General features: G+C 35.2%; 1 protein-coding gene across 2 annotated transcripts in view; it reads right to left on the reverse strand.

Annotated features, from left to right (window-relative positions):
* The window catches only part of cwo (transcription factor cwo), an 87,600-nt gene that overhangs the window by 59,595 nt on the left and 12,111 nt on the right, over window positions 1-15,894 (reverse strand). The gene's annotated exons all lie outside the window — the stretch shown is intronic.

A 15,894-nucleotide genomic window follows, 5' to 3' on the forward strand; every position in this document is an offset into this window, starting at 1 on the left:
CCGTACTAATAATTCATGCTATTCAGTTATCTCTGTCACCACACGTTATAGGGATGCATTACCTTGCCAGCATTCAACCAACGATGGACAGCTTCACTGCTCTGTAACTTAAGGCTTGTTTCCATCCATCTCCATAGACGAATCAAATCCCACCAGGCATAGACATTTGTGAATACCTTTTTCCCCCTTCCTCTTCTTTCCTGGTACATGAATTTCACTTCCCATTGTGCGAGACCACCACTTTATTCATTGGAGTCCTGAAATGGGTTTGAAAATATACTTACTTGGTTTCTAGAGCAAAATTACTTCTGAATAATCTAACCTTTAGCTCATTTATGGTACAAGTTTAAATGAATAAAACTGATATTTAAAAATTGTCCTATTTTCCGTGATCGCAGAAGAACTGGAAAAAAAAAAAAAAGAAAGAAAGAAAGAAAAAAAAGACCGAAAATGATTTGCTATGTTTGCTTCTGTCTTTTGATAAAGGGTTTATCAGAGGAATAGCAAACAAACAACGAACGTCATTGATAGCAACGTCTTCTCAACCCAACGCTACATCCCCCCCCACATTCAAATTATTCCCTTTTAACATTTTCTAAATATAAAATTGACTTATATCTTTACTTTTTCTTCTACTCACTGCATCTTCTGGCATTTCAAAGGAATAATTTGAATTTTGTTAGAAGAAAATGATCAAAGGCAGTATCTATCTGAAAGCTATTTCACGAGGTTTCAGGAATGCTTTCTAAGTGTTATCTTTAAAGCGTTTTATATATATATATATATATATATATATATATATATATTTTTTTTTTTTTTTTTTTTTTTTTTTTTTTTTTTTTCCCTCGATGATTTCCCATATCAACCTTTACCGGAGCAGTTCTTTGTTATTATTATTATTACTAGGTATCTTAATGGAATTATGAAAACCATAGATTCATTGCAAACGGTGCATAACCGACTCGACCCTACTTCGCTCTACCATCCACCCAGCTTCACTCATTGAATAACTGCTGATTGTGTGTTTTTTCGGTTTACCTTATTTGGGAAAGAGAAACCCTGCCACAGTCATTTGTGATTGGCTAATTCAATTCTGGTTGTATTAGTCGATCTCAAATGCCTGGATGACCAGAGAGAAGATGGAAAGATGAATTAGTGGGGAATGTTCGCATTGCGAAGCCTTCAATAGAGAAAGATGAGACAAATAGAAACGCCTATAACCAAAAATGGTTATAAAAAAGGGCTTAGAAGACGCGTATAGAATAGGTCTAGGCAGATTATATATTTTCAATCTCTGCGATTTTTACAATGCCGTTCTTAGAAACTATTAGTTAAAAATGAATTAGTGAAAAAAAAAAAATCGAAATAGGCATTTAAAGACAAAATAGGAAAGCATGAAAGGAAGGAGAGGAAAGCAGTCATATGCTTGATAATGAATCAATAGAACGGATAACACGATTCAGCTATTTACTGCTTTTAGTTAGGAGGACAAATTAAATACGAAAGTAGAATAAATTATTATGGTGGGAGGTGGTTGAATAAAATGATATGAAAAAGGGACAAAAATCAGGCAAAACACAAAACGGCATAACTGATCATCGCACAGTTTACTAAAATAGAGATGTGGCTGGAAGAGTTCCATTCTGGGTCTTTAGATAAGGATTCCCGGTCTAACTCTTAGCCACAAATTATATAATTATATGCTACAAGTTTGCAACGTAGGAATGAGACTGACATATTAGCAGGTTCGGATGCAAAATAGTAGAAAAGGGGTCCATGGGAAAACCAAAATGAAAAATGAATTGATCATCTGCTTTAAAAGTCAAAAGACTAAAAACAGTTAGATACAACTGGAAACTAAGCAGATAATAACACAACTGAAAAGTGAATTGTGTGACAGAAACATATTTTCGATTTTGTACAATATCTTCATTGTCATTTCCTGAAATATAATATAATGTGCTGACTCTAAACTCACAATATACAAAGTAGGAAATGACAATGAAGGTATTCAGATTAAATTAACAACCAATCACTGTGTGCAGCAGTCTTTCTTCTTTCATTTGTGTGTGTGTGTGTGTGTGTGTGTGTGTGTGTGTGTGTGTGTGTGTGTGTGTGTGTGTGTGTGTGTGTGTGTGTGTGTGTGTGTGTGTGTGTGTGTGTGTGTGTGTGTGTGTGTGTGAATTTTACTCATGAAAGATTTTAAACTTATCATCCATTAACCCAAGGTTGCCGTCTATAAATTACCAATGACAGATACATGGAATTGTGTGTGTGTCGTGTAAATGGCAGCAGTCGTGTGATTTGTATCGATGGTATTGCACAACATCATTTGTGACTGTGACATTTGCAGCGCTCACATGAAGTGAGGGAATAGTTACTCATTGGAGGATGGCATGTTCTATAAAACTATAAAAAATATTAACAAATTCTTGCGTTGCATTCTATGCCTGTGTAGATTCTTCATCAGGCTGATCAATAGGGTGCAATGGTCAACACACACACACACAGTATCATTTCTCGTCCCTTGAGTACTATTTGCGATCTAAATTACGTTGCAAACGGAGACATTTATTGGATATTTATCTGTTTCGTTGTAAGGTGACACACGAAGTCATGCATTCTTAAATGATGGACCTGGAAAACATCAGAATAACCTGTTCTACACACCGGACATTAATCATTGTGCGTCAATTTATTTTTACACAAAAAAGAAAATCGTCAGACGTAAGTTTTTATTGTTGAATGGAAGCAAATGTTCTAGTATTGATCATTGTACTCAAACCACAGCATTGAAAATTAGAGACAGATGAACTGGACATTGTATTTGATTAAACTTAAAATAAAATAATGTTTATCAGAGGTGAGGACTGATATTAATTCCAAATTATGTAAGCCAAACTCCATCTTAAATTCCATCTTAGAATAAGAATAGTCGATGATGATGTCTTCCGAAAAGAAAATCAAAAACGCTGCACAGAATTAACGACAACGAAATGGAATGTTTTGATTTCTTTTCTAAAAGCTACATCATTGGCATTTACAAAAAAAAAAATAAATAAATAAATAAAAAAATAAAAAAATAAATAATAATAATAATAATAATAGTCCGAGTGGCTATGCGCTTCGCAACGATATGCCTGGATGTCCTGGGTTCGATTCCCGTCGCTGACGTGAGGAGCTTAGGATTTTTCTAGGGAGGCATAAGGCTAGCCACCTTATCCTCGGGATGGGTACGGTTTGGAAGGGCTTAGGACAGCTGCGTAACAGGCCAATAGGCTTAATACAAAAAAAGGAATAATAATAATAATAATAATAATAAATCTTAATTAAGGATTTAACAAAGGATTTCAATGGCTCTCAATGAAGAGGATGGGACTAATTCTAGTGTTGGAACTGTGAAAAAAAAACAGCGAATGCATCCTGTTGGTATCTGCATGACAAAGAATAAGATCAGTTTTAGTTGTCCTCTAAGTAGAAAAACGAACCCCCCCCCCTTTTTTTTTGTTGTTGTTGTTTAGCGCAGCACTAAAAGTGTAGTAAACAGACTCATATGGAGGGGGGGGGTTAACTCTCGGAAACTTTTTTTTTTTTCATCACACAAAGCAAAATTAAAGAAATCCGAATAGAAATAAATGAACAGAGAAATAAGAACGCAATTCAATAGGTCACGTGGTCGTAGAAATCCCAAGAAAAAGAGAGCGTGAGTCCTGCAACAAAGACCATCCATACTGGTGAACTTTCGCCATTCCATGCGCTGCTGATCAACCAGCCGGAGCCGGATGGCAAGCTCAGGGCTACGCAGAAAGTCACGCGCACACACCTATTTACGACCGTAGTGAACGGTAACAAACGACCTTGCGACGATGGATCGAAGATAAAGCGTGATGACCCAACCCGTTGCTGCCTCAACAGATAAGGCGGCTTTACAAGCAGCACATCTCAAAGATTTCGTCTTTTTGCAACTTCCTTTCCTCCCCCTCCTTTCATCCACCCCTACTCCCTTCTACTCCCCCTTTTTCCCCACGTGTACGGTTACACGTGCTGAACAACCTTCGTAATCTCGTGTCCCGCCCACCGACTCGATGATGAAAGTCGTTGCTGTTCACGTTAGTCAGCCCCTTGCACTGTTTCTGAGGAAGTTTTTTAGTCAACAACCTTGGGAGCCTTAACAACAGTTGCAAAAATACAGCCTGCTGAGCGCCAACTCTCCCATAATAGCTACGATGGCAAGGTTACGACAGCAAAACACGAAAATATTTAAATATCACACAAACGCCAATGTGTCAGCCGAGTTCCGAAACATGCCTCTTCCTTGACAGTGAAAAATTTAAAGTTACTGAGTCCTCAGACCCTCACTAAATACCATTGATATCTCGTGTACACGTGGTTGCCAATGTTCGACACAAGGTGGAGCTACTGTCTTTGCCTCCTGTTACTGATGAAGAACAACAAAAATGCTGTTTACAAGTCCTGAAACCTTATCCTTGTAATGTAGCCTATTCGAACACAATTAGGCGTCGAGACAGACCATGTAGGTTTTAAATACTTCTCGCATTCACTGTGACTCAGCAGCATTAACAACCGAGGTTATGTTCTTCACACTGATATCCCGATATAACCTTTAATACCTTTCCATTACTCCCGTTTTTTTTTTTTTTTTTAATCCTCTATTTTGTGAAAAATAACTGGATCGGCTAACACATACAAACAAATAACAATGTATTTTTATCACAGTAGACAGATGGCTGGCAAATAAAGTCACCAGACGAATCTTTAAAAAAAAATATATTTAAAAAAGGTTAATAAACATTTTCTAGGTGGCGCTCCAACGTAAACAATGGAAGGATGCCAGCCATGATCAAATGAGAACGGTGTATATTTCGACACTTCTAAATATTATTGCACTGCAAACTGAACTATGAAAATTCTTTATTCTTGCATAAAATAATAGAGTTAAGGATGGAAAATCTACAATTTGTTTAACTACTTTACTGTATAATTGTGTAATTTCATTAATACTACGGTATTGAGCAAAAATGACACACACACACAGCTTTCAATTTAGAACAATGGAGTCGCTTCAGTACAATGACCACGACAAAAACAGCTTGCAAATACTGCTACCTAGAAACACAGTGTCTACTTCAGAAAAGCAAGGCCATCACTTTTTTTTTCTTTCATTCGTCTGCAAAACAACTTATAAACTTCATCCTCAATGGGTCACCATCATCATTTTTTTTTTTTTTTTTTTACGCAACGCCCAAGAATGAGGACATCATCCTGATAAGCTGTTATCCTACTAGTCGATAAATAAGGGATACTCGAGGTAATGTCGAGACCTCACGAACTCTCTTAGGAATGATAGTTACGACGTCCAGACATTTCTTTTCATGGGGGGGGGTAGGAAAGAAGGAGGGGGGGGATCTTTAGCCAATGCGCTGAGATTTGGAACAAACAAGGACACCATGGAACAAATCTCATTCGAAACTTAATCATACGATGTTTTTGAAATTCCAAATGTGGATATATAGAACTTTCGCCAATAAATAAAATCAATCATCAAGGGATAGAATCTTTCATTCTATCACTTGTTAACTATCCCTTTCGGAAGTTACCAAATCCTCCCTGAATTCCTCGCTTCCCATAAATCTTGCTTTTCAAGTATACTTTGTTAGAATGCAATCAAAAAGGAGAATAAACATGGAAGTATACTATTCTGTCAGCTTTTAAAAGATCTTTATACATTTCCAGCTTTTCGTCTCCTTCAGCTTAATTTCATTTACGCAAACTTCTAATAGTTTGAAACGGCCTTGAAAAGATCCATCATGCGCCAGTGGATTGTCTTAGATTAACTGTTTATTTATGCATTACAATAGATTTCAATATCTGCTGTCGCTTGTGACAATTTTTAGTTGAAAAGGAAGTCATCTCCCAAAATGTTTATTACCTTTTAAATTATTCCTGACATGAACATCGCATTGGCGCATTGTATTATATGAGTCCCACTCACGCAAGATTGGAATCTGTAATATCTAATATATACCGTGAGTAGGCAATAGGTTTTTTTCTATTAATTTATTTTATTTTTATATATTTTCACTTATTTTTTACATAGTTTGGGGAAACCCTACTCTAGCGACTAAACATGGAACTTTACTTCAAGCCAACTTCAATAAGCAGTGCTGCGTAATGCAGTTCTGCACCGGATAATGAAAATCACCTCTCACCTAAGTGCCGTGTGTGGGCAAGAGGAATAGAAGAAAGGAGGAGTCTGATCACATTTTGCTTGAACAGCTGAGGGTTGTAATCTCTGGGAAAAGCAGAGTGGGTGAGACTGTTCCAAAGGAAAAGAAGTAGATGGAATAAAAGAGGAGACAGTGAAGTGTTTCAGCGAGTTTTAAGATGAACTGTAAAAGGGTTGGTTAGCAGTGGTTCTTGCTTTAATGATTTTGGATGAGAGTGGAAGAATAACAGTTATATAATAACAGCCAATTCAGCAGAGCACTTCATGAAAGTATCTGAAGAAGGGACACAAGACAGAAACTGAAACGTCTGTGTGTGAGAGAGGAATTGAAGTGGGTTTGTGAGAGAGGGATCATTAATTAGCCAGAATGCCATCTTCTGGATAGACTCGAGCAATCTTAGAGAGGATTTTGGTGCACCACCCGAAATATGGAAGCAATATTTCATGGTTAGGGGGATTTGTATAGAGTTAGTAATTGTGAAGGTGTGAAGTAGTGTCTTGTGCAAAAGTACATCACGTTCTTGGCCGCTTCAGAAGCTATAGTTGAAATATGGTTGTGCCAGAGAAAGATCGAAAGTGCAAGTCAGTCCAAGAAGAGAAATCTGATCGTGTTTGGATATCTCTGTATTACTGAAGGTGAAGGGGAAAGGGTGTGCGAGTCCTTTCTTGCGAGAGATCAGACAGAACTGAGTTTGGTGGCATTGAAGTTTACAAGGTTGTCCTTGTCCCACTGGGATATAGCTAGGATATCGGCGATCCAGTTGCAGAGTGAGGAAGGCAGACCATGGTAGGGCAGTTTGCTGAGTAGGCCCCTGTGCCAAACCCGATCAAATACCTTTGAAATGTCGAGGGTAACCACTTGAGTTTCTTCAAACTTTACCACTTCCACCACTCATCCATGGCCTGAGTCCATAGATGGGTGGTGAAAGCAAGAACATCAGCTGTAGATCGCGAATGGCAGAATCCATACTTCCAGTCACTGATGAGTTGGTATGACTCTAAATAGTTCAAGAGGTGGTTGTTGATGACTTTCTCCATAATTTTTGAGAGAACAGTTGGACGATAGTTTGTTGATTGACTTTTAGCAACTTTCTTTGGGATGGGCTGGATGTGGACCTGTTGGATATGTGGATACTATTGATCTCCTTGTCACACACACACACACACACACACACACACACACACACACACACACACACACACACACACACACACACACACAGTCTAGTGGTCGGTTGCTGGATTTAGCAACTGCTAGCTATAATGATTTTTTCATTATAGATAGCAGTTGCTCACTCTAAGTATACAGTAACAATTACTGAAAATTCTACGACCTTCTCTTTAACTCGAGTGATATTTGGTAATCAAATAGTTCATATTAAAGTGTAGTCCCGCTGTGATCCCTTACGACACAGTTTTTTTAAGCGAATGCTGTTGCCAACCGATTCCTGGAAAACCCAAGGTCGTTCTGTCATTACAGTATCACTAATTAACTTCTGAATTAAATGTGCAATTATTTTGAATACAATAATGTTATTCGGACAATCTGATATTCGTGTTCTGAACACATTGAATACTGTGAAACAAATAATATTTGCTTACAGTCATAATAAAAGAGAATAAAGTTCTTGGCTAAAACTGTGCATAGCTGGCATGCGGCTTAAGCCTGCAAGAAATTGACTGGCACAGTGCCATATTAGTCTATCCAAGGTTCTCTATCGACGTCATACGTTCTCTCCCTCCCCCCCTACTCTTCCAACCCTTACACTCCTGTGCTCAAGGTTGCAGACATCTTTCACACATGAATGTTTTCGTGTGTGAGTGGCGAGTTTCCTAGTTGATCAACTGAGAATTTGTGTATCGTTACTGAGGCTTGTATGGCATAATACTGGTGTGGTAAGAATCCTTGTTTGTACAGAAAAGTAACGGCACTTAATCTCCTCCCTCTTTCTCCTACAATATCTTCTGTTTGTATATCTTAAACTAGGAGAATTAAGATTTGCCAATACACACACACACACACACACACACACACACAAAAAAAAAAAAAAACTGGTGAATTTTTCGGTTTATAAATATTAATTTCAAATTGCTCCATTTATATGAAAATAAATTATTATTATTATTATTATTATTATTATTATTATTATTATTATTATTATTATTATTATTATTATTATTGTTACTAGAGACTTCCAGGAAGTCATGGACTCATCGAAGGAGGCCACATATCACTCACATCACTTGTCACACCTTTCTTGAATCCATTCACGCTCATCACCTCCGCAGAAGCCATTCAAATCAATCACCATTCCATAAGAGAAAAATCTAGCTCTCTCACCTCTTTGTCGATTGTATTCATGCACTGTTTAACTCTGTTCTGTGTTTGTTTTATAAGCTTTCAAATCCAGAACGTCTTATTGTGAAGAGGTCTCTTGACTATAAAAATAATTGGGATTAGGATCGTGTTTTTGTTTTGGTTATGCCTAAAGCAATTAAAGCTGAGATCAAAGTATTACGTCTGTTAATTGCGTACGTTCTTCTGTCCAATATGCCTCCTCTGGAGAATGAAACATCCACGTTAGCCGTCTGAGACTGGCTAACTCAGTTTCAGCTGAAACTCTTATCAAGATGTTTTCCATCCTAAACAAGATTCGAACCTAAGTCAACCAAAGGACATGGTCGATACCGATTGAGTTATGGAATCTGGGATCATGATCATGATAATTCCTACTGCAAAACATGTTTGCAGTAATTTTGAAAAAGGAAAAAATCATTATAGAATAAATCAATATAGAATAAACAAAGAAAAAAATTCTCAATCATGATTCAGATTCTTTCGTCAGTTCAACAAGTGGAAGAAAAATAAATTACGATCATTCATGATCACCATTTCTTTTTAATCTTATAACTGGAAGCAACCTAGTCGTGATCATTCATGATTAAAATTTCTTTTAATTCCCCTCGTTGTCATAGAATAGCAAAGGAAACAAAATAAAGCAGTTACTTTTTTTTTGGAGCGTTTACATTGTTAGACTTTGCTCTATTTTCAAAATTTTTTACTTTGCTAAGGGTTAATATCAACCGTTTACATCAAGAACAATAAGATGTAATAAAGAGTTACTATTAACGCAAGAAATTCAGAAGTGAGTGTTGTCTGGTGACATTTCAGCGTCAATCGATCTTTAATCACGACATAATTCGATAAATATTTCGAAATAATATAAAAACATCAGAGATGTCACTTATCTGTCGGTAGTGGTATATTATTGAGGAAGGAGTTGATGAGGGTGGGGGCGGGGGGGAGGATAATATTCAGATGGCCTTGAAAGTTAGTTTCAAAATGTAATTGACTTACGTCAGTCCAGACATCTGTTCATATTATCCAGTTGTATATTAGACAACTTAGCTACGTATGAGTGTAGAAGAAGAGCTCTGGCAAGTCATTGGAGTGTGTGTGTGTGTGTGTGTGTGTGTGTGTGTACGTGTGGGCGCTGAAATGGGGAGGAAAAACAAGGGGGGAAATTTGGCATGCGCGCAATTCCAATGCAGAAAGCTAAATCGATCAACAGCTTTTCTTTTATTACAAATTCCCGTGAATGACGTGGCCAAACTCTAATGCCGCAATATATTGACGAAGTAGTTTTTTTTTTGGGGGGGGGGGGAGGGGGGAGGGGGGTTGTGAAATGCGTAAATACCTATTGATTCGTTTAGACTGTCCCTTGATAAATATATTAAAAAGAAAGGGACACAATGAAAGGCGGATGGACCTTTAAACGAATGAAAAATAGTCAAAAGTGCTTTTATTTATAAGAAAAACAAGGAAATATCGCCCTCATTAACCAAAGTTAATAAATATAAAAGCACTAGTAAAAATATACTTCTACTAGTTCTTAATAGAAGTATAATGTCTAAAAATTAAGAAAATGTAGCTATTCATTATATCATTGCTGCAATTGTACGAAAATTAAAGTATACTAGTGAATAATTTTGAGATTTTAATCAGTTAATATCTGCACTGTTGACCTTTTGGAATAAACTGCCAACATAACGTTTCCCACCAAATATAAAAAAAAAAAAAAAAAGTTTTTTCAATAAATAAACTATAAACTTCTCTGTATTGCTAAAATTCTAACGAACAGACCTTCTAATATAATTTTTATTTATTCTATGGCTTTATCAAAAATTACATTTGCCTTAGGGATTTTTGCATTGTGATCACGAGATAGATTCATCAGCCGTGGAGTTGCGTGTCAAGTGGACGTAATCGCAAACTTCCAAGCGCATTCATTCATCAATCATGATGTCAGCGTTCTAGATAGACAAACAGAAAGTGACACAATAAGTATTTTATAGGGAGTGATGATTAAATTTCTCCCAGAAAAACTGAGTATTTTAGTAAATGAAAACCTCACGCGTCATGAAGACCCTCTTTCAAGAATAACTGCGCAAAGTAATTTTGTTTTTCATCTAAAATGCATTCAATCAAAAATATTCCTAAAAGCAGGAAATATTTTTATGCAATTCCTAACAATCAACCCACTAACTACATTAGTGGGTTGATTTTTGTTCTATTTGTATTAATTTTATAATTTTATTTTTATTTATTTTTTTTACGTACTTCAGAAATCCTCCTCTAGAGACCAAACATGGAACCTTTTCCAGCAATTTCAAGTCTCTAGTAAAGTAAACAAGGTGGTGGTGTCACATCGGACGATGAAATTCATCTCTCGCCTATTTAGTAAACAGTAAACCCTAGGGGTGTCCGTTAAATCGAAAGTTCGTTAAATCGCGAATTTTTTAAAATTAAAATATCTGTAACATTATACTGCAATTTTATCAATATTATCACTGTAATAATAAAAAAATCGTTTTACACACAATTTTCACACTTTTAGATAAGTTAATGTGAAGTTAATGTCCGATGTTGAGGCGCTTGGTAATCCTGCTTTGAAAAAAACTATCGTTTTTATTATTTTTTTTTAACTTTTGAATTCTGCTGTTTTTTTTTTTTTTTTTTTATAATTAACTCCCTAAAATTACGAAAATGTTTGTAATAAAACTACCGCAGAAAAGTCACGCCACGCGACAAAAGAACCAATTACAGCGCGATTGGTGTTGATCATGTCCTAATCATTCGCCGAACATGTTTTATGAGCGGTGACTCATTTATGTCGGCTAAATTACGACAGTGTTTTTCCAACATATGGTGGCCTATTCGCCAAAATTTGTTAAAAATAACATCAAATTAATAACAAAAAATAACCTGTTAATTTCTGAAGTTCATTTAATGGACATTCCTGTCCATTAAATCGAGGTTTTTTTTTTTTTAATTGATAAACCACTTCATGAAGTCTTGTCTTTAGCTTTTCACGAACCATTGAGGTTCTTTAGTTGTGGACTTCACAACCGCGACCGTCTCGTTATGCGTCTTAGATGCGTGTATTCATGGGGCCGGTTTGCCTGTTCTGGAGAACGAAAAACCCGAGTTTCCGGTTGCAAAATATCCCCCTACCTCTGTATGAGACCGGCTAACTCACCTTTAGTCGAAAGAGACCAGATAAAGGTTCCTCCCGTCACTGACGGGAATCGAATCCAGGTCTTTCCGACCAAAGGGCTTCGTCTATACAACTGAGCTACGGAGGCTCTACTTCATGAAATACTGAACAAAATCGATAGATCGGTTATATATGACTGCATAAAATAAAATAAAAAAACTATCAATTAAAAGTGTAGCCCATTTTGATCTTAATTGACTGTATCTAGCTTCTCGCGTAGTTAGTTCTGAAAGATAGGAGAGAGAGAAAGAGAGAGAGAGAGACCGACCCAGTGTTTCTACCCAATGATCACTTGATGCATTTTTGTAAAATGTGTCAAGTGACGTGCGCAACATTCTTTGTCGATACTCATAATAATAACTAATAAAAATAACTGCCAAAATGACTTGGAAAACTATAATAAAAGATAAACTATATATATATATATATATATATATATATATTTAACAACAGTTTGATGCGCGTTCAATAATACAAACACGTTGCAACACGAACTAGTCACACTAATAAACACTGAGAAATACTTAGTGAAATATTCATTACATTTCTTGTTTTATCCATTTAATTTACTTCGTTTCACTAATATCATTTATTTCAAATTTTTAATTTATATTATAATTCAGAAAAAGCATATAAACAGGATCGTATTTTATTTTGTTACAATCAACACAGTATTCGCCCCTTTCAGTTATATCTAATTTCAACTCATTAGCTATTATTTTTATGAGATCTTTCTTCACTGCTGCTCGTATTTCAACATTCTTCCTATTTTTGAATTCATGCTATGTACAAAAAAAAAAAAAAAAAAAAAAGTTCCGGTTAAAACAAGTCCATAAAAATGAACAGACAACAGATTATCTGAACCAAGTGACATCTGATCTGAAACTCACTTTATAAATAAACTTTTAGCTGGGAGATGATTTTCATCACTCGGTGTGATACGCCACTCTGCTTAAACCTTTCTTTGATGGAATTTACACTAAAAAAAATGTGAATGTTGTCACCTGCCAGATACATGAATGCAACACCGGAATAAAAATATTTTAAACATTTTTTTAATTTAAAAATATTTAATGTAAATATTTTAATTTGAATCGGTTGTAAATAAATATTATTATTTTTATTTTATTTTATTATTTTTTTAATTGTAATATTTTAAATTAATTTTTGGGTTTATACAATTAGGTTGCAGATGACACACTGGGAAGTTCAGAGGACTACTGTCTGTTCGCCTTAACTACACCATAAATAGTCCTTTCGAACAATGCCCTAGCATTTTCTTCTGCCTTTCTCATACCTGCCTACTTTACCTTCACAATGAGGTCACTCATTTCTAGGAAACTAGAGGTGTTAGTCCTTGACAGTCTTCGAAATGCTACGGTAGGTTTGAGGCGTTCAGTGTCTACAGGGTCACAAAACGCGCTTATCGAGGTGGTGTGTGCAAAATGAGTCAGTTACCCTTCCTTTAAACTTAAAAAAAAAAAAAAAAAAAAAATCTGGAAATCTATTAGCGCTTATTCAAAATGTGTAGAGTACCGTAGACAACGTTAGAGGTCGCTGTTTCCTACAATGATGACGAATAACTAGAAGGAGGGTCTAGTCAAGGTTAGTCAAATAAACAAGTTTTACGGTTTAGCGTTGAGCAATTCGGAGTTTCAAAAATATGATATATATTTTATTTATCTATTTATTTTAAGAGATGAGAATTTTAACAACTGCATCAACAGTTATTTTTCCAATCGCAATTTCCAATTTTTTTATTTATTTTATTTGATTTTATTCATTTTTTTTTTTTTAAATAAACGGCGAATGATGTTAAATCTGAAAGGTCGATAACAACATATTTTCCGGTAAACAAGACTGTTCCTGGAAAGAATAAAAAGAAGGAAAAAAATATTTCTAAGTTTTCACTGAATCGTTAGCGATTGCAACAGACTATTCTTAGCTCGCGCTATGGGAGGATACTTTTAGGTCGGATGGTATGGTTAACCGTAGGTCTTCATATCCCTGACAATGACCTTCCGTATGCATTTCATATCATCTAACAAACACCTGTCGAGTAAAGCGAGTGTCGAAATAGGGGGGGAGGGGGTTGTTCATGTGCTAAGTTAGAGTTGCACAAACAAGTTCTAGAAATTGGATTGAAGAGCGCGCTGAAAATATCTTAGGAGCAATAGATAAGGAGTTCGAAAACAGACGTGAACATCATACCTAATTCGTTTCCTTGCGCAATAGTCGTATAATAAACCAAAAAGGAAACTTTAATTAATTAAATTTGAGGAGAAAATATAAATTATTGGTAAGCAGTGTGCTTGTTATTTTCAGCCAAGGAATGTCAAACACGTGTGTATGTATTTTCAGTTCTCTATTATTGGTCCAGTCTTTATTTGCTAGGTATGAATATCATACATATTTTTACTAATCAAATAAAGGTGAATTAGATGATTATGGAAATTAAACGCTTTCTTAAGACATTAAAAAAAATAAATTTGGTATTAGGAGAGGAAGACATACTCTCAGTATAATGATATATCAGATCATAGTAGTGATTATTTCATTTTTTTCTTCCCCTCATAAACGTAAAATCTACTTCTAACTCAATTCGCTAAATGTAATTTAAAAAGAGAATTAATCTGTTGATCTGAGGAGTATGAAATCGTCCAAGATGGACTCCGATCTATCTAGGATCGACGGAGAATGACATTACATGATTAAAAAAAAAAACCCACACTTTTTTTCTATATTATCCTTCATCAAATTATATTTGTTTTCAAAATAAGTGCATGTGGTTGCATGACAACAACATGCAACAACATGCACTTATTTTGTACCCTAGAGGGGGGGGGGGATTTTGTTCCCCCCCCATCGGGTATAAAAACAGTTGAAAATACACTACTAAAATACAGGTTCTAAAAATGATCGCTTCATTTTTAAGATTGCATTTTACCTACAAGTTTCAAACGAACCTCAGAGAATGAATCATCACTTAGAATTTAGACTGTTGTTGTCCTATTAAAACAATTTTCGATTATTCCTTTTACATTATGTGTTAAACTGCACTAACTAGGAAGATGTGACAAAATGATTTATAAGTGTATCGTAAGGCTACTTATATATAAGGTTAGAATCTTGAGAACTCTAAATTCTGTATTTTAAATTTAAAATTTTCATTTAGTTATTTTTTAATTAAAAAAAATTCTTATAGAGAACCAGACTGTACCGTCATCATCTTATATATTTAGGTCTACCTGTAGACGGCAATAATAATAATAATAATAATAAGAAGAAGAAGAAGAAGAAGAAGAAGAAGGACTTAAAAGTAGAGCACTACCAGCAAATAGAGGGAAACATTTTTTTTTTCGAGTAACATGACCCTTTGGATCCTATGTCTTGAGAACTCTTCAAAATCTTCAAAGTGGCGCGTTGATAATGACGACAAAATGATGATGGCAATGATGATGTAATGATGACAATACACATCCAGTGACAGATTTAAACTATAGCAATCCAGATCCATTTATAATTGGACCTTATAAACCTCTGCTTGAAATCGCATTCCTTTATAGTTGCAGTATATTCATTTCTTAGATCTATCGTTGCTTGCTGTTAAACGTGATACATTATTTTTTAATCCCATTAGAAAAATTTTGCCCCCAGATCGAAAACCATTTGAAGAAATATAATAAATCTGAAGTCTAGTAGACATCTCATCAATCATGAAATACAAAGCACTGATGTGGATACGAAATGCAATTTTATTAAGGTAACAAGAAATAAAAAATAAAATAATTGTCACAGGTAAAGAGCATGATAAAAACATCAGAAATAATTGCATTCCTGACGTTCAAAATATGATACGCATTTTCCCATCTGAGATTATCAAATTATCAATACAAAGCACATCCGGATTATTTACTTTTAAAAGTGCATCAAACAGATGTGAATAATTTCGTTGAAAATAATTTTGCACGGTCCACAAAAATATAAAATTAAAAAACATTACCCAAAAGTTCATAAAATGAAGTAAGGACATCTTAACGTGAACTTTTTTTTTTTTTAACAAGGTCATTGACATCACTCTAAGTGAAA

This window comes from Typopeltis vanoorti, chromosome 3 (genome assembly GCF_054136105.1).
Source record: "Typopeltis vanoorti isolate ZY-2024b chromosome 3, IOZ_Tvanoo_1.0, whole genome shotgun sequence".
NCBI lineage: Eukaryota > Metazoa > Arthropoda > Arachnida > Uropygi > Thelyphonidae > Typopeltis > Typopeltis vanoorti.